Below are 22,238 nucleotides of genomic sequence, written 5' to 3' on the forward strand. Positions count from 1 at the left end.
TGGCGGCGCTCCTGTTCTTGCCTGCGTGGACATGGGAGGAGAAGGATTACTGGCACCTTTTTTTCATTGTGTTGTGACAGACTCTGAAGCGAGAATAAATCTCGCTTCAGAGCCCATAGTTAGCAGGGGCATGTGTGCCTCTGCTAAAATGCCGCTATCCCGCGGCTAAACGGGGGTCCCTTTACCCCCAAACCCACCCCCACAAGACTTGGTCGCAAAGTTGGTCGTGACATATCTCTTCCTGGAGGCAGGGCTAATGGCTGCAGCCCTGCCTCTAGTCGCGTCTATCAGACGCGCATCGCCGCCTCTCCCCCGCCCCTCTCAGTGAAGGAAGACTGAGAGGGGCAAGGGAGAGGCGGAGGTACGCGTCTGATAGACGCGCATGAGGCATTGCGGCGGTTAGAGCGGAAGCGCTCCCTGGCTGCACGGAGGGGATTTGGGGGTGAAGGGACTCCCGTTAAGCCGCGGGATAGCGGCGTTTTAGCAGGGGCACACATGCCCCTGCTATCTATGAGGTCTGAAGCGAGATTTATTCTCGCTTCAGACTCTTTAAACGCACTGTAAAGCATACTTGCCAGTTTGTTGTGCAAGTGCTACATCCTTTCAGCCTTGTGGTAATTTGGTAACATCTCCGCCACTTTGTGCTTATACCGAGGGTATAGTTAGTGGCGGACACAGCCAGCAGTGGGCCCCTGTGCAAAATTGCAATTGCGGGCCCCTACGACCTGCGTGGCAAAAAATGGGTGTGGCTATAACCTGCGGCGCAAATGGGTGTGGATAGAACCTGCGGCGCAAATGGGTGTGGATAGAACCTGCGGCGCTAATGGCTGTGGCAATGACCGGGTGAGGGCGGAGCTAACTGTAATTTAAAGCGAACCCGGGGTGAGGGTTTATTTCCTTTTAAACAATACTAGTTGCCTGGCGGCCCTGCTGATCTATTTGGCTGCAGTAATAAATCTGAATTACACCAGCAACAAGCATGCAGCTAATCTTCTCAGTTCTGACAATATTGTCAGAAACCCCTGACCTGCTGCATGCTTGTTCAGGGTCTATGGTTGAAAGAATAAGAGGCAGATGACCAGCACAGCAGCCAGGCAACTGGTATTGCTTAAAAGGAGAGAAATATGGCAGCATCAATATTATTCTGACCTCAGGTTCCCTTGAAAAGTGCAAAGCAAAGACAGTGGGCCCAAGTTTTGATGACCCTTTCCCCAGAAAATTCACATAATTGTGCAGGTTTTCTCAAGAAAATACACATAATGTGAGCAGATTTGCCCAGAAAATACATTCAATCATGTCGGCAGATATACCCAGAAAATACATTCAATAATGTTGGCAGATATGCCCAGAAAATACGTGCAATCATGTCGGCAGATATGCCCAGAAAATACGTGCAATCATGTCGGCAGATATACCCAGAAAAATACGTGCAATCATGTCGGCAGATATGCCCAGAAAATACGTGCAATCATGTCGGAAGATATGCCCAGAAAATACGTGCAATCATGTCGGCGGATATGCCCAGAAAATAAGTGCAATCATGTCGGCAGATATGCCCAGAAAATACATGCAATCATGTCTGCAGATTTGCCCAGAAAATACATGCAATCATTTGGCAGACCTGCCCAGAACATACACCTGCTAATATAAATTTAAAAAAAAAACATATACTCACCTGCAGCAGCAGACCTCCTATCCCAGCGTCCATCCGGCACGCAGCTCCCATGGGTGGTTGAGTGGATAGGTAGCCTGGTGGGTGAGTGGGTAGGTAGGTAGCCTGGTGGGTAGGTAGGTAGGCAGCCTAGTGGGTGGGTAGTGGGTAGGTAGGTAGCCCTTAGCCGGGTGGGTAGGTAGCCTGGTGGGTGGGTGGGTAGTTGGGTGGGTAGGTAGCCTGGTGGGCAGGTGGGTAGGTAGCCGGGTGGGTGGCTGGGTAGCCGGGTGGGTAGGTAGCCTGGTGGGTGGATAGGTAGCCAGGTGCGTAGGTAGGTGGGTGGGTAGGTAGCCGGGTGGTTAGGTAGCCTGGTGGGTTGGTAACTAGGTAGGTAGGTAGGTAGCCGGGTGGGTGGGTGGTTAGGTAGGTAGCCGGGTGGGTGGGTAGGTAGCCTGGTGGGTGGGTAGGTAGCCAGGTGGGTGGGTAGGTAGGTAGCCGGGTGGGTGGGTAGGTAGGTAGCCGGGTGGGTGGGTTCTTGATTTAGTAGCGAGCAGTATACAGAGTTGGAGACAGGGGAGACCAAGCGGCTGAGCCTCTAGCACCTGCTGGAGCCCCGGAGACTTCCGGTATTTGCCGCTCTCCCACCGCACATACCGGGAGAGGGGCCCCCCCGAGGTGAGGGAGGAAGGATAGGAGTCGGGGCCCCCCAGGTTAAAAAAAATAAAATAAAATAAAAAAAACAGCAATACTTAATGGGCCCCTGAAGCAACGGAACTTCAGGGGCCCTCATGCGGTGGCACGGCCTGAACGGCCGTATGTCCACCACTGGGTCTAGTAGCGTTGTCACCCAGTACAGGTCAGTCCCCTTGAGTTTTTTTTATACGGGGGTCCCGCAACAGGCTGGACAGCATGAAAGACCCCATCTGCACAAGGTTGTATGCCGACCTACTAGTCCTCTCCTCTTGCTCTTCCTCAGTGATGTCAGGTAAGTTCTCCTCCTCCCAGCCATGCACAATACCACAGAAAAGGTGAGCAGCACAAGCCCCCTGCAATGCCTGCTGCGGTTGTTTTTCCGCCACCTCCTCAAAACCAGCTTCCTCCTCTGACTCCTCTTTCCCAGACGACTCCTCCTCCTCCCCCCTCCTCTGTGTTGTCGACAAATCTGGTTCTGCGGATGATTGCTCCCACTTTTCCTCCTCTTCCTGTTCACGCTCCTCTACAGCTTGATCCACCAATCTACGTACGGCACGCTCCAGGAATAAAACGTATGGGATCAGGTCGCTGATGGCACCTTCGCTGTGACTCACCAGGTTTGTCACCTCCCCAAACAGATGCATAAGCTTGCAGGCATTATGCATGAGTGTCCAGTACCTCTGAAAGAAAATCCACAGCTCCCCAGAGCCTGCCCTAGCACCGTAGCTGTACAGATACTCGTTGACAGCTTTCTCCTGTTGTAGCAGGTGGTTAAACATGAGGAGCATTGAATTCCAGCGAGTCGAGCTATCACAAATCAAGTACTTTCTTTGCTGAATATCGGACAAGTGCGCCATGGCCGTGAAGAACACCTGAAATGCCCACACACCTTCCTGGACTGCCTCAGGACCTACTGTAAGCCTGGGAACTTACACACAAATCTTTGGATTATAAGATTCAGCACACAGGTCATGCAGAGCACATGTGCCAGCCTGCCCAAACTAAAAGCCGACAAGAGATTGCTGCCATTGTCACACACCATGTTGCCAATCTCCAGTTGGTGCAGGGTCAGCCACTGATCCACTTGTTTGTTCAGAGCGGCCAGGAGTGCTGGTCCGGTGCGACTCTCGACTTTGAGGCAAGACCTGTCCAAGATGGTGTGACACCGTCGTACCTGGCATGCGGAATAGGCCCTGGGGAGCTGGAGGTGTGCAGTTTGAGAGGAGAGCGCAGCAGAAGAGTAGTATTCAGCCGACAGTGAAAAGGATGTAGCAGTAGGAGTAGGAGGAGAAGGAGAGGAGGTGGCAGCAGGCCTGCCTGCAAGCCTTGGAGGTGTCACCACCAAGTTGGCTGCACATCCATGTACTCCATGCTTGCCAGCGGTTACCAGGTTTACCCAATGTGACGTGTAAGTAATATACCTGCCCTGACTGTGCTTTGCAGACCAGGCATCCGTGGCCAGATGGATCCTTGACCCAACACTTTGGGCCAGAGATGACACCACTTGTCTTTCAACATCATGGTACAGTTTGGGTATCGCCTTTTTTGAAAAATAATTGCAGCCTGGTATCTTCCACTGCGGTGTCCCAATCACCACAAATTTTCAGAAGGTCTCAGAGTCCACCAGCTTGTATGGTAACAGCTGGTGGGCAAACAATTCCGACAAGCCAGCTATCAGATGCTGGGCAAGGGGGTGACTGGCAGACATTGGCTTCTTCTGCTCAAATATTTCCTTAACGGACACCTGGCTGCTGTGGGCAGAGGAGCAGGAACTGCTCGAGGTGAGAGGCTGAGTGGAGGAGGGTGGCTGTGAAGGTGCAAGGGCAGCAGAGGATAAAGCAGCTGAGGATGCTACACCTGGAGGAGGAAGAGGAGGTTGGAGGGTGGCTTTGCGTTTGCGTGCTGCTTTTCCTCATGTGCTCATCCCATTGGTGTTGGTGCTTATTGATCAAGTGCCTTCGTAAGGCTGGTGTCACTAGGTGGGTGTTGCTTTTTCCATGACTCAATTTTTTGGTGGCAGATAGTACAGATGGCATCACTGTAATCTGAGGCAGAGAGACAAAAAAAATTCCACACTGGTGAGCTATGGGATGACGGCATTTTGGTGTCCCTAGGTGGCGATACATGCCACCAGACACTGCCACGAGCGGGTTCCGCTCCCCCTGCTTCTTACAGAAACTCGTCTCCTCCTCCTCCTCTCTGACTCCCCCTTTGAATTGTCCCCCTGTTCATCTTGTCTTTCTGGATCTCACATGACATCCATGCTATGATCATCATCATCATCATCCACAGCTTCACTTCTATCAGACACCTCCAAAACTGCACCAAAAGGTACTTCATCATCCTCACACCTTACGTCCATAATGACGCCTAACTCAGATATATAAGGTGGTGTAACATCCTTAGCACCTTCATCTTGTACCAATAATGTTCCTGCATCAGTACATTCATCACAAACCTGTGTGAATAACTCCTGCGGACTCTGAAATGGAGCAGCTGTGGTGCTAGTAGTAGCGGTGGTGCCTTCTGGCTGAGTGTGAAGTAGTTGTGGTGTGCCCGAATCAGAGCAGGAGGAGGAAGATATGTCACAGTTCCATGCAGAAGCTGAGGAAGATGAGGTGTTCTGTGTTAGTCATCTACATCCTGACAATCTTGGGGGTTGAGGGTACATGCCCTCTGAACACTGTACTTTGGTCGAGGGTCGCACAAAATCATGCCAGCACGACCTCAAAGACCTACGGGGTGGCCTGCCTCTGCCTGTTATTTTTTTCCATATGGGGGGATATGTGCAGTAGTACTTACAATATTCAATAGTGGTAAACAGTGTGTGTAATCACAAAGAGGCACACACTCAGTGTCAAATACAAAGCAGCTGTGTGCATGTGTGTGTGTGTGTGTGTGTGTGTGTGTGTGTGTGTGCATCACAGGGCTGTGTACTTTAACACACACAAAGAGATAAATATCCTATATTATCCTATATTAATCACAAATAAAGTTGCAAGCTAAGCACTGTTTATGATACACAGTGTGCTGGCTTTTAATAGATAGAAGAGGATAGTAGAACTGCAAGGCCCAGCAATGACTGTGGCCTGGCCTGTATACAGTGTCACACACACACACACACACACACACACACACACACACACACACACACACACACACACACACACACACACACACACACACACACACACAGAGAGAGAGAGAATAGAACAATGTAAGTCCTCAAAATGGCTTTTGTTTTGGGGTGCTTTCAGCAATAAAGAACAGCCTAGCTAACTGTCCCCGTCTCTCTGTGGGCTGTATGCAGTGTGTCACCCACAAAGAGAGTTATGGTATAGTAAATTATTTCACACAAATACAATGGAAAGACATGCACTGGTCTAATACAGTGTGCTGTCACACAAATACAGTGGAAAGACATGCACTGGTCTAATACAGTGTGCTGTCACACAAATACAGTGGAAAGACATGCACTGGTCTAATACAGTGTGCTCTCACACAAATACAATGGAAAGATATGCAATGGTCTAATACAGTGTGCTGTCACACAAATACAGTGGAAATATATGCACTGATTGAATACAGTGTGCTGTCACACAAATACAGTGGAAATATATGCACAGGTCTAATACAGTGTGCTGTCACACAAATACAGTGGAAAGATATGCACTGGTCTAATACAGTGTGCTGGCAGACAGTGGTGGACTACAAATGCCAGCAGGGAACTCTTTGGGCTGTACCTTTTGTGTCCCCAACCCCTTCCTCTAGATTGTAAGCCTTTGGCAGGGCCCTCTCCCCTTGTGTATCATACTTGACTGTTACACTTTACCCAGAATTTGGAACTGGTAATCTTTACCACTACCAATCCATTTTAGGATCTGGCATTGTACTACTATCTGCATTGTGTTGTGTATCTTATTGCTATTACCTGTATTGTTGTATCTATTGTCTATTACCTGTATCTTTCTGTCACCCCTGTTATCATTGTCTATAATCCTATTTATTGTACAGCGCTGCGTAATATGTTGGCGCTATATAAATCTAATAAATAATAATAATAATTGGGGGGATGGGGGAGGGGATAGAAGAGGTGACCATTGGGTGGTGGATTGTTTCTGGTTTTGTACTATGAGTCTTTTTTTGTGTGGACTCACCTGTGAGTCAATCTTTGGTTAATTTGTCATTTTAATAAAATTCAATAAAAAGAATAAATAATAATAATAATAATAATAAGGTATAGTAAGTTAAATCACACAAATACAGTGGAAATATATGCACTGGTATAATACAGTGTGCTGGCAGACGGTAGTGGACTACAAATGCCAGCAGGGAACTGTCTTTGGGCTGTACTTATGCAGTGTCACCCACAAAGAGAGCTATGGTATAGTAAGTTAAACCACACAAATACAGTGGAAAGATATGCACTGGTTTAATACAGTGTGCTGTCACACAAATACAGTGAAAAGATATGCCCTGGTCTAATATAGTGTGCTGTCACAAAAATACAGTGGAAAGATATACACTGGTCTAATACAGTGTGCTGTTACACAAATACAGTGGACAGATATGTACTGGTCTAATACAGTGTGCTGTCACACAAATTCAGTGGAAACATATGCACTAGTGTAATACAGTGTGCTGGCAGACAGTGTTGGATTACAAATGCCAGCAGGGAACTGTCTGTGGGCTGTACCTATGCAGTGTCACCCACAAAGAGAGCTATGGTATAGTAAGTTAAATCACACAAATACAGTAGAAAGATATGCACTGATATAATACAGTGTACTGGCAGACAGTGGTGGAGTACAAATGCCAGCAGGGAACTGTCTTTGGGCTGTACTTATGCAGTGTCACCCACAAAGAGAGCTATGGTATAGTAAGTTAAACCACACAAATACAGTGGAAAGATATGCACTGGTGGTAATAGTGTGCTGGTTCTGGCACAGTACAGCAAGGGCCAGCTGCGACAGGACTGTATCTATGCAGCGTGTCACACACACACACACACACACACACACACACACACACACACACACACACACACACACACACACACACACACACACACACACACACACACACACACACACACACACACACACACACACACACACACACACACAAATCAGAAGCATATAAGCTCTCAAAAGAGCTTTTTTGGGGGTGCTTTCAGCAACAAATTTCAGCGAGGAGCAAGCTAACTAGAGCCTGACGCTTTTCCTATCTCCAACAATCTCTCTCCCTTCCTCTCACTACAGCAGCAGCAGCAGACTGAGAAGATTTGGAGGTCATTGCTAATGATGAATGGGCAAATATACCTGTGGAGACATGCAAAAAGTTGGTCTGCAATTATAGGAAGCGTTTGATTGCTGTAATAGCCAATAAAGGCTTTTTTTTATTGATTATTAAGAAGGGTATGAATAATTTTGGACTGGATATTTTTTGCTTAAATGTAAATAAAAGCTGATAAATGTTTTTTCTTCACACAATAATGCCTCTCGTACATTGTCTTATCTTTTGGGAGACACCTATATCATTTTCCATCAAAAAATTAATTGCTGGTTGAATAAAAATAACTTTAAAGGGACACCGAGCAGTGCAGAAACTATGGAAAGATGCATATCATTATTACACAGGGCGACTTTTTCTCAAAGTCAGCAGCTCCATTCAGCAGAAAAAGTCGCCCTGTGTAATACAATGTAACTATGGAAAGATGGATATCATTTTAAAGCTCTCTTTCTCCTCTTTCTGGTGACACCTAAACCGCGGCCCTACGCCTTTTAGTTTTCTCTATTTTCTACTAAAAGGCGTATGGTGGCGGTTTATATATCATTGGAAAGAGGAGAAAGAGAGCTTTAAAATGATATGCATCTTTCCATAGTTTCTGCACTGCTCGGTGTCCCTTTAAATCAAAATTTGTAAGGGGCATGAATAATTATGGTCAGCACTGTACACATGCCCCCACAGCATTCTGAGCATGAGCTCATCTGTACTGCACATGTTAGAGTCCGGACTTGAGCATGCACACAGTACGGATTCACTCATCCTTAGAACTACTCGGTACGTGAGTAGCTCTTAAGCTTACCTACACCTGGGGACAGATACGGGCCTGACAAAAGAACAGGAAGGCTCTCTCTATGTAGACAAGTATCAAACCCAAAGTGAGTTTCCTAACTTCAGGTTTGCTTTAGGATACATACACTGTGGACGTTGCATTGTGTTCCCTGTAAAAACAGAAATGTAACAGAATGAAAAAGTTGCAAAATAAGTTATGTGACATTGCATACAGTAAAGCATACAGTCAATTAAAAGTATGCTTCTTTGCCTCTGTTAATGCAAGTGTTATGCAATATGCAGTAACATACCGCATGCAGTGTGTTGGGTCCAAATGTACTGCATGCACTCAATGTCGCATAGACTCACTTTTGCCCTACTGTGAATCTGAAGGGAAATTTAAAGGAAAAATCAGATACTTACCTAAGGAGAGGGAAGGCTCGGGGTCCTATAGGTCTCCTCATTCCCCCGCAGGCTTCTTAGTTTAAATCTCCCACCGCAGAAGACTTTGGCAGTCTTCAGAAGCAATTGGGATTCCAAAGATGGGTGGCTGTCTACTGCGCATGCCCTAGTGCGCAAGAGAGGGCAGTTGCTTGTGCACAGTACAGAGTGCTCAGTCTTTGGAACCCCAAGTGCTTCCGAAGACTGCCAAAGCCCCCACTGAAGGAGAAGAGAGCAGTCTACGACCCATGGGTCAAAGACTGCTAATGGGGGAGCCGGGAGGAGAATAGGAAGGCTCATATGCAACTGGCATAACTCTAAAGTTTGCTCAGCTAAGTTCTTGATGCATAAAATAACACCTAAATTAATGAAAGGTCCATACTCACTGCATGATTTATTTTTGTGGGATTTTTCCCAATGAACATGCATTTTCCGTGATATTGCAGAACATCGTTTAAACATGAAATTCATTTTTGTTAAAGACTGCCGCTGAACTGCGAGAGTTGTTAGTTTTGAACCACTTTCATGATGGATCACGCAAATGATCGTTAAAGGGACTCTGAGCAGAAGCCATGGGTATGCATATAAGCATACCCATGGCTATTTAGTAAAGAGGGGACACTCGCCAGCCCCTTCAGTAAGCACTCCCGCTGCCTGGATGACCACTATAAATTACGTTGAAACAAGTGACTCTGAACTAAAGTCGCGCTTTGCTGCAGAACAGGAAGCATGCGGGTCCTCACTGCGCATGCGCAGGCTTCCTGGCTTCTTCCTCCACTCATGAACCGCATAATGATGAATGGCAGAGGTAGGGGGAAAGAGCCGAGAAGCATGCGCAGGTAGGACGTGCAGCCTTCCTGTTCTGCACAGCATGATTTTAGTTCAGAGAGGCTTGTTTCAATGTTATTTATAGCGGCCACCCAGGGAGCAGGAGCGCTTACTGAAGGGGCCGGTGAGTGTCCCCTCTTTACTAAATAGCCGTGGGTATGCTTATATGCATACCCACTGGCTTCTGCTCAGAGTCCCTGTAAGATTTCCACTAAAGTTAGTGGAAAATGTGAACGATCATTTAAACAATCATTCACTTTTCGTTTTCTGTGATGATAGATCTGGGAATGATTGTTTGTTGGCAACATTCCTCAATCCATCTGTTTGTGGCTACTTAGAATAACAGATAAGAAGAGGAGGAGATGTATTAGCAGCACAAAGGATTACTATGGACAATATATTAACACACATCTTCCTAAAATGAGCTATTTAGCACCAGTGGCGTAGCTAAGAAGCTGTGGGCCCCGGTGTAAGTTTAGCATTGGGGCCCCCCAAGCACTCTATACATAACAATTGATCCGGCGCACCAAAACCTGCCAATGGCAACTACAGTGTCAGAGGTGCAAGAAGGGTATGGGAAACTGTTTGTTAATGATCACTACTATTCAAATCAACTATAGAAGTGAATATTATCAGCACAGGACCAATAAAGAGCTAATACTGTGTTTGAGGGGTGGGCCCCTCTAGCCCAAGGGCCCCAATGCGGTGGCTACCTCTGCACCCCCTATTGCTACGCCACTGTTTAGCACTGGTAACTACGAATACTGTAAATTTGGATTCCAAGTACAATGGAGCTTTTACTAGTGATGTAGCGAACATCACATTTTCGGTTCACTTACATGAATGTGCTGCTAATGTTTGAACAGGCGAACCCCGCGTCCTCCCTCCTGCACAGCTCTCCCACTCTCCTCCCCACCCATCGCACCAACAGCATCCACACACACTGTCCCCTGGAGTACCTATAGCACTCTGCATCAGGATGCTGTGGGTGTTCCAGGGTGACAGCATGGGTGGGGGCTACAGGTGTGGTGGGCGGAGATGAGAGCAGGAGCCGCACAGGAGAGAGAACGGAGCAGAGCTCTAGCTATACTTAGCATAGTTAGAGCTGCAGCGTGTGTGGTGGCGGGTGCACAGAGATCTTCAATCAAGGTTGCAAGTTTTAAGGCTATTGGCATAGGATCATTTCCGAGGATCTTGGCATGGGAATTTTTTTTTTAAGGTAAAGGTAAGTATTCATTCTTAATTAAGAGCATTAACCACATTGGCGGTAATGACGAGCTCAGCTCGTCCATTACCGCCAGGCTGGATATCTCAGCCCCTGGTGGGTCGTTTTGTACAAATTTTTTTTAACACGCAGCTAGCTGCGTGTTTAATTCGATTGCCGCCGCTCCACCACTACGCGCCGTGAAAGAAGGCGCCCCTCAGACCCTTAGCGCAGCCTGGCCAATCACCGCCAGGCTGCGCTATGGGGTGGATCGGGACTCGTCATGACGTTGATGACGTCATTCCGATCGTCGCCATGGCGACGAGGGAAGCCCTAACAGGAAATCCCAATCAGAGCGGGATTTCCTGTTAGGTATGATCGCCGGCGGCGATCAGAGGGGTGGGAGGGATAGCGCAGGGATAGGGGAATCATGTAGCTAGCGCTAGGTTAGCTACATGATTAAAAAAAAAAATAGGTTGAAAAAAAGCCACCCGCGGCTGAGCGCCGCAAGACATCAAAACGCAAGGGTGGTTAAAGGACTTTTTCATCGTTGTGTTTTTACTTCAATGTAACCCTTTGTGGAAATGGATAATGTGTACTTTAAACTCCTATACTCATTTCTCCTGGGGAGGGATTTGGCAACTGGGGGTCCCCAGATGTATCTGTTTTTTTCACTTGAGACTCCATTTAATACAGTAGTTTTGTATTCTTCCGGTAATACAAGTTGATGTCTTTCTGTGGAGAATTCCTTTTTCATTTTTCCCAGACACGATTCAGCCAATTGCTTTAACTGCTGAGGATACTTAGTTCATGACCTAACAGCTAGAGATGGGCCGAACATCAAATTTTAGGTTTGCGAATTTCAAATGCAAACTTCCGCAAAAGTTCCCCCCCTCAGCCACAGTATTAGCTCTTTATTAGTCCAATGCTAGTAATCACTTCTATAGATGCTTTAACCACCCTGGCGTTCTATTAAGGTCGCCAGGGTGGCTGCGGGAGGGTTTTTTTTAAATAAAAAAAAAACTATTTCATGCAGCCAACTGAAAGTTGGCTGCATGAAAGCCCACCAGAGGGCGCTCTGGAGGCGTTCTTCTGATCGCCTCCGGCGGCCAAAAGTAACACGGAAGGCCGCAATGAGCGGCCTTCCGTGTTTTGCTTACTTCGTCGCCATGGCGACGAGCGGAGTGACGTCATGGACGTCAGCCGACGTCCTGACGTCTGCTGCCTCCGATCCAGCCCTTAGCGCTGGCCGGAACTATTTGATCCGGCTGCGCAGGGCTCAGGCGGCTGGGGGGACCCTCTTTCGCCGCTGCCGCAGAGCGGCGGCGATCAGGCAGCACACGTGGCTGGCAAAGTGCCGGCTGCGTGTGCTGCACTTTATTTCATTAAAGTCGGCCCAGCAGGGCCTGAGCGGCACCCTCTGGCGGTAATGGACGAGCTGAGCTCGTCCATACCGCTAAGATGGTTAAATAGTTGTAATCCTTAACCAACTGTTTCCCATCCCCTTTTTGCACCTCTGGCACTGTGGTTGCCCTTGGCAGGTTTTGTTGCGCAATAACAGTTATGTATAGAGTGCTTGTGGGGGCCCAATGTAAACCTTGCGCCGGGGCCCACAGCTCCTTAGCTATGCCTCTGACATCTGACATTGCTTTTGCAACTTCAGAAAGGGAGCTGTGTGAGCTAGCTGCCTATACTGGAGACACCAATAACTTGCTACCTATACTGGGGACACCTATATCCAACTACCTATTCTTTAATGGGGATACCTATTCTGGGGGCGGCTATAGCTAACTACCTATACTGGGGACACCTATAACTGGGGACATCTATAGCTAACTACCTATACTGGGGACATCTACAGTATAACTAACTACCTGTACTGGGGACACCTATAACTTGCTACCTATCCTGGGAGTGCCTATAGGTACCTACCTATTCTGGGGACACCTATAACTTGCTACCTATACTGGGGGTGATTATAGCTAACTACCTATAATCGGGACACTTATAACTTGCTACCTGTACTGGGGACACTTATAGTTGGCTTCCTATACTGGGGACACTTATAGTTGGCTTCCTATACTGGGGACAACTATACTCTAGGCCCTTTATATGACACTTGCCTCAGGCCCTGCATACTCTAAGGTCTCCCAGCATTGCAGGCAGTAGCACCCAGCAAAACATACAGCCCTTCCTAGCCAGTACTGGCTACCTAATACTGATATATAGGGGCACATGACTACTTAATTCTGTTTTCTGGGAACAAGGCTACTTAATTTATGTATACTGGGCCCATTTGGCTACTAAATTATTTTGTTTTGATGCACCTGGCTATTTTGTTCATTGAAAGGCACCTGGATACTTATTTTATTTGTAGGTGTGCGACTACTTAATATTTTTATTTAGTAGCATTTGACTACTTGATGAATTATCATGAGGCATACAACTACTTGATTATTTTATCTAACGTTTATCTGGTCAGACCCACTCTCTGTGAATAACACTGCTACTTATTTTGTGTATTTTTGGGTCTGCCCATGACCCATCATGACCACGCCCATGTTCCAGTGCATGGTGACATCCATTGCGGCTTTGCACGTAGCATGTAGCCATCTCCCTGTTATGGATTGTCCTCAGAGGTGCTCACAATCTATTCCCTACGATAATTATTATTATTATTTAGTATTTATATAGCGCCAACATCTTCCGCAGCGCTGTACAGAGTATATATAGTCTTGTCACTAACTGTCCCTCGGAGGAGCTCACAATCTATTCCCTACCATAGTTATATGTCTGTATCGTGTAGTGTATGTATTGTAGTCTAGGGACAATTTTAGGGGGGAAGCCAATTAACTTATCTGTATGTTTTTGGGAAGTGGGAGGAAACCGGAGTACCCGTGTAACGATCGGTGTCAGCACGCAGAGAGAATCTGATTATTGGTGATCTGCAGTATCACCAAGAATACAGATATATACCTGATTGATGATCTGCAGAATCACCAATAATACAGATATATTGCTAATCTCTGGACACCGGGATAATGTGAGTGTTTGGTGTAAAGGTAGTACTTTGAGTATAGCACAGGAAATTAGAGACAGTATGGGCAATACTGCTCTAAAGATAAGGAAACCTTCCAGTAGCCTGAGACTCCCCAAGGAACGGAGTCAGGCTGGAAGAAGGAAGGTCCAGAGAGTGAGTGACAATAAAGACAAATGTCACTGAGTGATCTGGAAACTATCTCTTAATAGTAGAGATAGCTCTCGAGGTCGGGCAAGCCAGGTCGGCAACACACGGTCAGATAAGGTACATAGACAGAAGGCTGATTCGGTATCCAAGGCAATCAGGGTTTGGCAACAGAGTACCAGATGTGCAAGGTAACGAATCAGAGATCAGAGGAGTAGTCAGGAAAGCAATAAGTCATAACAGATATCAAACAATGCCTAGTCTGGGTGTGAGGTCCTTGGTCTCTACACCCTGGAACTAGTCTGATGTATAACAGAATGGTAACACAAGATCCCTAGTCTGGGTGTGAGGTCCGTGGTCTCTACACCCTGGAACTAGTCTGATGTATAACAGATTGATAACACAGTTTCCCTAGTCTGGGTGTGAGGTCCATGGTCTCTACACCCTGGAACTGGTCTAAGCATAAACAGATTAATAACACAGTTTCCCTAGTCTGGGTGTGAGGTCCATGGTCTCTACACCCTGGAACTGGTCTAAGCATAAACAGATTAATAACACAGGTTCCCTAGTCTGGGTGTGAGGTCCGTGGTCTCTACACCCTGGAACTGGTCTAAGCATAAACAGAATACAATACAAGTAATCTGGCTCAGTGTGAATTCCCAGGTCCACCTGGTTCAAACACACTGCAGGATCTGACTAAGGTCTGAGTGCTTCCACGTAGTGTTCGCAACGGCAGACAACTTGTGACTGGCCAGCAGAAACTATATATAGTGTAGCGCTCTCTGGCGCCACCTCTAAGTGATGGACCAATAGAAACCTGCTCTGGCGTCAGTTGACCAGCCTGGTCAGCTGGTCCCCTCTTGGCCGTCATAAAAGTTCTGCCTCTCAGCGCGCGCGCGCGTATTCCTAAACCTGTGTGAACTAACAGACTCAGCCACACCAGAGGCACTCTGCTGCGTGCAAACCGCCGCGCTGGACGTGGAACCAGCCGCCTCGCTGTCAGTACATGCGGCGGCCTTTCCGCGTTCTGCCATGTTACCAGACGCACGCCTCCGCATTTTCTCACAACCCGGAGGAAACCCACGCAGACACGGGGAGAACATACAAGCTCCTTGCAGATGTTGACCTGGCTGGGATTCGAACCAGGGACCCAGTGTAAAGAATAGCGGGGCAGCTGCGGCGAACAGCGCCATCACCGCAGCTGCCTCCGTCTCCCTCCCCGATCAGGCACCCGTGCCTCAGGCGTCTAGCACGCCAAGGACGGGTTTATCTGCTACCCACAAGGTCGCAATAGAGCGAGCGCGCGCGCATCGCCGTGACCTTTATTCTGGGAAGAGGTGCATCAGCTGACCTACGGGTCGGCTGACGTCACTGGGGGCGCCTGCCGCTTCTGATTGGTTGGGCGACGGGGGGCGTGTCTCAGGGACTCCTCAGCTTCAAAAGAGCTGAGAAGTCACTCACAACTTGTCTGCTGTTGCGAATACCTCGTGTTAGCGCTCAGACCTTAGATAGTTCCAGTGTGCTTTGATCCGGGAGGAAACCGGGGATTTCACACAAGATAGGAATTGTTTGTTAGCTGTATTTACTTACGTGCTTGTGATTATCTGTGTATGACTCTGGCTCATTCTGACTATCCTTCCTCTCAGTGATTCTGTACCTTAGCCCATCTGATCTAGCTGCCGACCCTGCCTGTTTTCCGTTTACTCTCTGCTTTCCGATTCTGTACTGTATCTGCCTGTCTGTTGCCAACTCGATTAGTCTGACCATTCTACTCACCAGTGAGCCCTCGTCACTGGTGAGGTGTTAGCTGTACTGACAGTGCCCACCAGCTTCTCTGGAGGGCTATTGCTAAATCTGTCAGTACGTACTGTTGCACCCAAGCACTACTTGCATATAAGCTATCTCTTGTTGTTCGCTATACTTGCATTATTGGTGACTCTGCAGATCACCATATAATCAGGTATAGCATCTATATTAATGGTGATACTGCAGATCACCATATAATCAGATACCTGCTCGTTGTTGACACCAATCGTTACAGAACAGCAGACCAATATGTCTATGGACGCACTGTGTACCCGAGTTGAGGCGCTGACCACAGTGGTGAATAATTTAACTGAACTGGTCAACACCCAACAAACACAAATCGCCCAACTATCAGAGACTGTTCGCAATCTCCAAACAGCTGGTGCACCAGTGCAGTCCCCTCTAGTTATCGAGCCTAGAATGCCCATGCCTAAGAAGTTCTCAGGGCATAAGTCTGATTTCCAGAATTTCAGGAACAGATGCCTTTCTTACTTTGAAATGAGACAGGTATCCTCAGGGTCCGAGAGTCAAAGGATTACCTTTATCAAAACACTGTTATCAGGTGACTCTCAGACATGGGCTTACAGTCTTCCTAGAGATCATGAGGCCTTATCCTCAGTTCAAAAATTATTTGAATCTATGGCGATCGTGTGCGACGATCCAGATATTGCAGTAACCACAGAGAGGAAACTTAAAATGCTTAGACAGGGGCATGGGACTGTGGAGAACTATGCCGCAGAATTTAGAAGGTGGACAGTGTCAGCCAGGTGGGGACAGTTTGCTTTGCTAGATTGTTTTCTGACCGGTTTATCGGATCCAGTGTCCGATATTATGCTCAGCCACCCTGAGCCTATAACAGTGGATGAGGCTATTGCACTGGCGGTAAAAATTGATCGCCGTATCCGGTACCAAAAGCAAACCCGAGGTAAACATGTAGTCAAAACTGTTCCGTTTTCTTTTTCCCACCGGCTCCTTCTCCTCCTCTTCCTACGGATGAACCGATGCAGATCGGACATTCTAGGTTGTCTGAGGTGGAGAAGATCCGAAGACGTAAAGAGGGTCTCTGTCTTTACTGCGCAGAAAAAGGTCACTTAGTTCAGAATTGTCCTAAGAAGGCGGAAAACTCTGCCGCCTAGGTGTAGCTAGAGGTACTACCCTAGGCGAGTCAGCTTTACCTCTACCCGATAGACGTTTATTGCTCCCTTGTTCTATTACCTGGGAAGACCAAGTTTTGTCTACCCAGGCATTTATAGACTCGGGATCTGAGGCCAATTTTATTGATGCTGATTTTGTTAAGAAATGGGGGATATCCTTGATCCCTTTAGACAGACAAATTTTTGTTACAGCGGTGGATGATTCCCCATTACAGGGCAGGCAGGCCCTCTCACAGACGCCCGTTCTTTTATGTCATATGGGGGTATTACACAAGGAAAGGTTACAGTTTTTTGTACTTAAGATGGTCACCTTGACAGTGATCCTCGGTATGCCGTGGTTAAAGAAACATTCTCCCCTGATAGATTGGAGCTCCGGCCAACTGCTAAGTTGGTCTCCATTTTGTCACCAACATTGTTTAGAGAGAGTGGCCATCTGCACCACCCAAATTCAGATCGAAGGGGTACCCTCACAGTATGCTGAGTTTGCTGATGTGTTCTGTCCCAAGTCAGCAGACAAGCTTCCTCCTCATAGGAGTTTTGACTGCCCCATTGAATTAAGACCAGGTTGTATGCCCCCTAGAGGCCATCTCTATAATCTTTCTGGCCCGGAGAAACTGGCCATGCAGGATTACATTAAAGAAAATTTGGCTAAATCCGTCCTTCTAAGTCTCCGGCTGGAGCAGGTTTCTTTTTTGTTCAGAAGAAGGATGGTGGGCTCCGCCTGTGTATCGATTACGGGGAATTGAATAAGATAACCATAAAAAATCGTTATCCACTTCCCTTAATTGACAACTTATTTTCCCAAATCACTGATGCTGGTATCTTCTCTAAGTTGGATCTGAGAGGGGCATACAACCTGGTACGCATTAGGGAGGGTGATGAGTGGAAGACGGCCTTTAACACGCCCGACGGGCACTACGAGTATTTAGTCATGCCCTTCGGGCTATACAATGCTCCTGCCGTCTTTCAAGATTTGGTCAATGAAATATTTAGAGAAGTCCTGGGGCGCTTTGTTTTAGTCTACCTTGATGACATATTGATTTACTCGCAGAATTTGTTTGAACACAGGAAACATGTGAAGTTTGTGTTGGGGAAACTGAGACAAAACTCTCTGTACGCAAAACTCGAAAAATGTCTTTTTGAAGTTTCTGAGGTTCCATTTTTGGGATATGTTATTTCCACTTCTGGGCTCTCCATGGACCCCAAGAAAGTGTCAGCTGTCATGGAATGGCCACAGCCCGCAGGGCTAAAGGCACTCCAGAGATTGCTAGGTTTCGCCAATTATTACAGGAAATTTATTAAAGGTTTCTCTTCTATTGTGTCACCCCTTACTGATCTCACCAAAAAGGGGGCAGACACTTATAAAATTGGTCAGAAGAAGCACATTCTGCCTTCTCGACTCTGAAGAGTATGTTTTGCTCCGCCCCTATTCTGCGACATGTGGATGTCACTTGTCCCTTTATAGTGGAAGTGGATGCATCAGAGATAGGGGTTGGGGCTGTGCTGTCGCAACACTCTGGGTTTCACAGTAGATTGCATCCATTGTTTTTTTCTCACGGAAATTCTCTCCGGCTGAGAGAAATTACGACATTGGGAATCGTGAATTACTGGCCATTAAACTTGCATTTGAGGAGTGGCGTCATTGGCTCGAAGGAGCAGAACATGTGATTACGGTCTACACTGACCATAAAAATCTGAAATACATTGAGGGGGCTAAGAGACTCAATCCCCGACAGGCTCGTTGGTCCCTATTTTTTACGAGGTTCAGATTTATAATCACCTATAAGCCTGGAAGTAAAAACATCAAAGCAGATGCCCTCTCCAGATATTTTGAGCCAGAGTCAGTTCAGCCTTCAACCCCTGAAAGTATCCTGCCTGAGAAGGTTGTCATAGCAGTCACAGAGACTTGGGAGGACTGGTCAGTCACTCTAAGACCATATCAACTGGAGGTTCCCGAGGGGAAACCTGAAGGGGTGTTGTTTGTACTGTTTACATTTGCATTTACGGTTACAGATCTTGCAAATGTTCCACGCTCACAAAAATGTAGGTCATCCTGGAGTGGCGTGGACACAGGAGTTACTGTCTAGATGCGTGTGGTGGACATCTTTACCCCTTGACTGTAGAGAATTTGTTAGGGACTGTTCAGTTTGTGCCAGGTGCAAGCCATCCAGACATGCCCCAGCAGGCACACTGCAGTCTTTGCCTGTGCCTGAAGAGCCATGGACTCACTTGTCTATGGATTTCGTGGGGAGCTCCCCAGGTCTGAGGGGAAGACGGTCATTTGGGTGGTGGTCGACAGATTCAGCAAGATGGCTCATTTTATTCCCCTGGACGGACTCCCCTCTGCTCAGGAGCTGGCAGATCTCTTCATTCAGCATACAGGGTCTTCTCAAAAAATTAGCATATTGTGATAAAGTTCATTATTTTCTGTAATGTACTCATAAACATTAGACTTTCATATATTTTAGATTCAAATACACACAACTGAAGTAGTTCAAGCCTTTTATTGTTTTAATATTGATGATTTTGGCATACAGCTCATGAAAACCCAAATTTCCTATCTCAAAAATTAGCATATTTCATCCGACCAATAAAAGAAAAGGGTTTTTAAAACAAAAAAAGTCAACCTTCAAATAATTATGTTCAGTTATGCACTCAATACTTGGTCGGGAATCCTTTTGCAGAAATGACTGCTTCAATGCGGCGTGGCATGGAGGCAATCAGCCTGTGGCACTGCTCAGGTGTTATGGAAGCCCAGGATGCTTCGATAGCGGCCTTAAGCTCATCCAGAGTGTTGGGTCTTGCGTCTCTCAACTTTCTCTTCACAATATCCCACAGATTCTCTATGGGGTTCAGGTCAGGAGAGTTGGCAGGTCAATTGAGTACAGTAATACCATGGTCAGTAAACCATTTACCAGTGGTTTTGGCACTGTGAGCAGGTGCCAGGTCGTGCTGAAAAATGAAATCTTCATCTCCATAAAGCTTTTCAGCAGATGGAAGCATGAAGTGCTACAAAATCTCCTGATAGCTAGCTGCATTGACCCTGCCCTTGATAAAACACAGTGGATCAACACCAGCAGCTGACATGGCACCCCAGACCATCACTGACTGTGGGTACTTGACACTGGACTTCAGGCATTTTGGCATTTTCCTCTCCCCAGTCTTCCTCCAGACTCTGGCACCTTGATTTCTGAATTACATGTAAAAGTTGCTTTCATCTGAAAAAAGTACTTTGGACCACTGAGCAACAGTCCAGTGCTGCTTCTCTGTAGCCCAGGTCACTCACTTCTGCCGCTGTTTCTGGTTCAAAAGTGGGTTCATGCTTCCATCTGCTGAAAAGCTTTATGGAGATGAAGATTTCATTTTTCAGCACGACCGGGCACCTGCTCACAGTGCCAAAACCACTGGTAAATGGTTTACTGACCATGGTATTACTGTGCTCAATTGGCCTGCCAACTCTCCTGACCTGAACCCCATAGAGAATCTGTGGGATATTGTGAAGAGAAAGTTGAGAGACGCAAGACCCAACACTCTGGATGAGCTTAAGGCTGCTATCGAAGCATCCTGGGCTTCCATAACACCTGAGCAGTGCCACAGGCTGATTGCCTCCATGCCATGCCGCATTGAAGCAGTCATTTCTGCAAAAGGATTCCCGACCAAGTATTGAGTGCATAACTGAACATAATTATTTGAAGGTTGACTTTTTTTTGTTTTAAAAACCCTTTTCTTTTATTGGTTGGATCAAATATGCTAATTTTTTGAGATAGGAAATTTGGGTTTTCATGAGCTGTATGCCAAAATCATCAATATTAAAACAATAAAAGGCTTGAACTACTTCAGTTGTGTGTATTTGAATCTAAAATATATGGAAGTCTAATGTTTATCAGTACATTACAGAAAATAATGAACTTTATCACAATATGCTAATTTTTTGAGAAGACCCTGTATTTTCCGATTACATGGCATTCCGGAAAATGTGGTGTCAGATAGGGGAGTCCAGTTTGTGTCTAGGTTTTGGCGAGCCTTTTGTCATCACATGGGGGTGAATCTGACATTCTCGTCTGGCTATTACCCACAGACCAATGGCCAGACCGATAGGGTCAATCAATTTTTAGAGCAATTTTTGAGGTGCTATGTGGCTGATGCTCAATTAGAGTGGGCAAGGTTCTTACCATATGCGGAATTTGCACACAATAATTTGAAGAATACTTCTACAGCCTTGTCGCCTTTTCAGGTGGTCACGGGGAGATCCCCCCAAGTTCTCCCCGTTACTGGTGGTGTCGTCTCCTTTTCCTGTGCTGGAGGATTGGCAGGGGTCTTTAAAGGAGATTTGGTCAATGGTCAAAAGTAATTTAGAAAAAGCGTTTGATTCAGAAGAAGCAGGCTGATAAAAGACGGTCAGTGGAATGGAAATTTGTACCAGGAGACATGGTATGGGTTTCAACCCGCCATTTGGCCCTGAGGCAGCCTTCAGCTAAGTTGGGCCCCAGATTTATAGGCCCATAACCCGTGTCCAAGAAGATTAATGATGTCACTTATGTCATTGCACTGCCATCTTGTATGAAAGGGGTAAAGTCTTTTCATGTGTCTTTATTGAAGCCGGCTGTGCATTGGATTCCTCCCCCCCCCCCCCTATGGTGATTGATGGTGAACTTGAGTACGAGATTGAGCGAATTTTGGATTCTCGCTGGGTGCGCAATTCGCTTCAATATTTGGTTTATTGGAAGGAGTATGGGCCTGAGGAAAGGTCGTGGGTGCCGGACCATCGCATGCACGCTGAGGAGTTGAAGCGGGAGTTTCATGATTTGCACCCTGGAAAACCATGCGGGACGTGTCCGGAGTCCACGCCTCAAGGGAGGGGGGTACTGTAAAGACTAGCGGGGCAGCTGCGGAGAACAGTGCCATCACCGCAGCTGCCTCCGCCTCCCTCCCCGATCAGGCACCCGTGCCTCGGGCGTCTAGCACGCCGAGGACGGGTTTGTCTGCTGCCCACAAGGTCGCAGTAGAGCGAGCGCTCGCGCATCGCCGCGACTTTTATTCCGGGAAGAGGCGCATCAGCTGACCTACGGGTCGGCTGACGTCACTGGGGGCGCCTGCCGCTTCTGATTGGTTGGGCGGCGGGGGGCGTGCCTCAGGGACTCCTCAACTTCAAAAGAGCTGAGGAGTCACTCGCAACTTGTCTGCTGTTGCAAATACCTCATGTTAGCGCTCAGACCTTAG

This window comes from Hyperolius riggenbachi, chromosome 6, assembly GCF_040937935.1.
Source record: "Hyperolius riggenbachi isolate aHypRig1 chromosome 6, aHypRig1.pri, whole genome shotgun sequence".
In the NCBI taxonomy this organism is placed as follows: Eukaryota; Metazoa; Chordata; class Amphibia; order Anura; family Hyperoliidae; genus Hyperolius; species Hyperolius riggenbachi.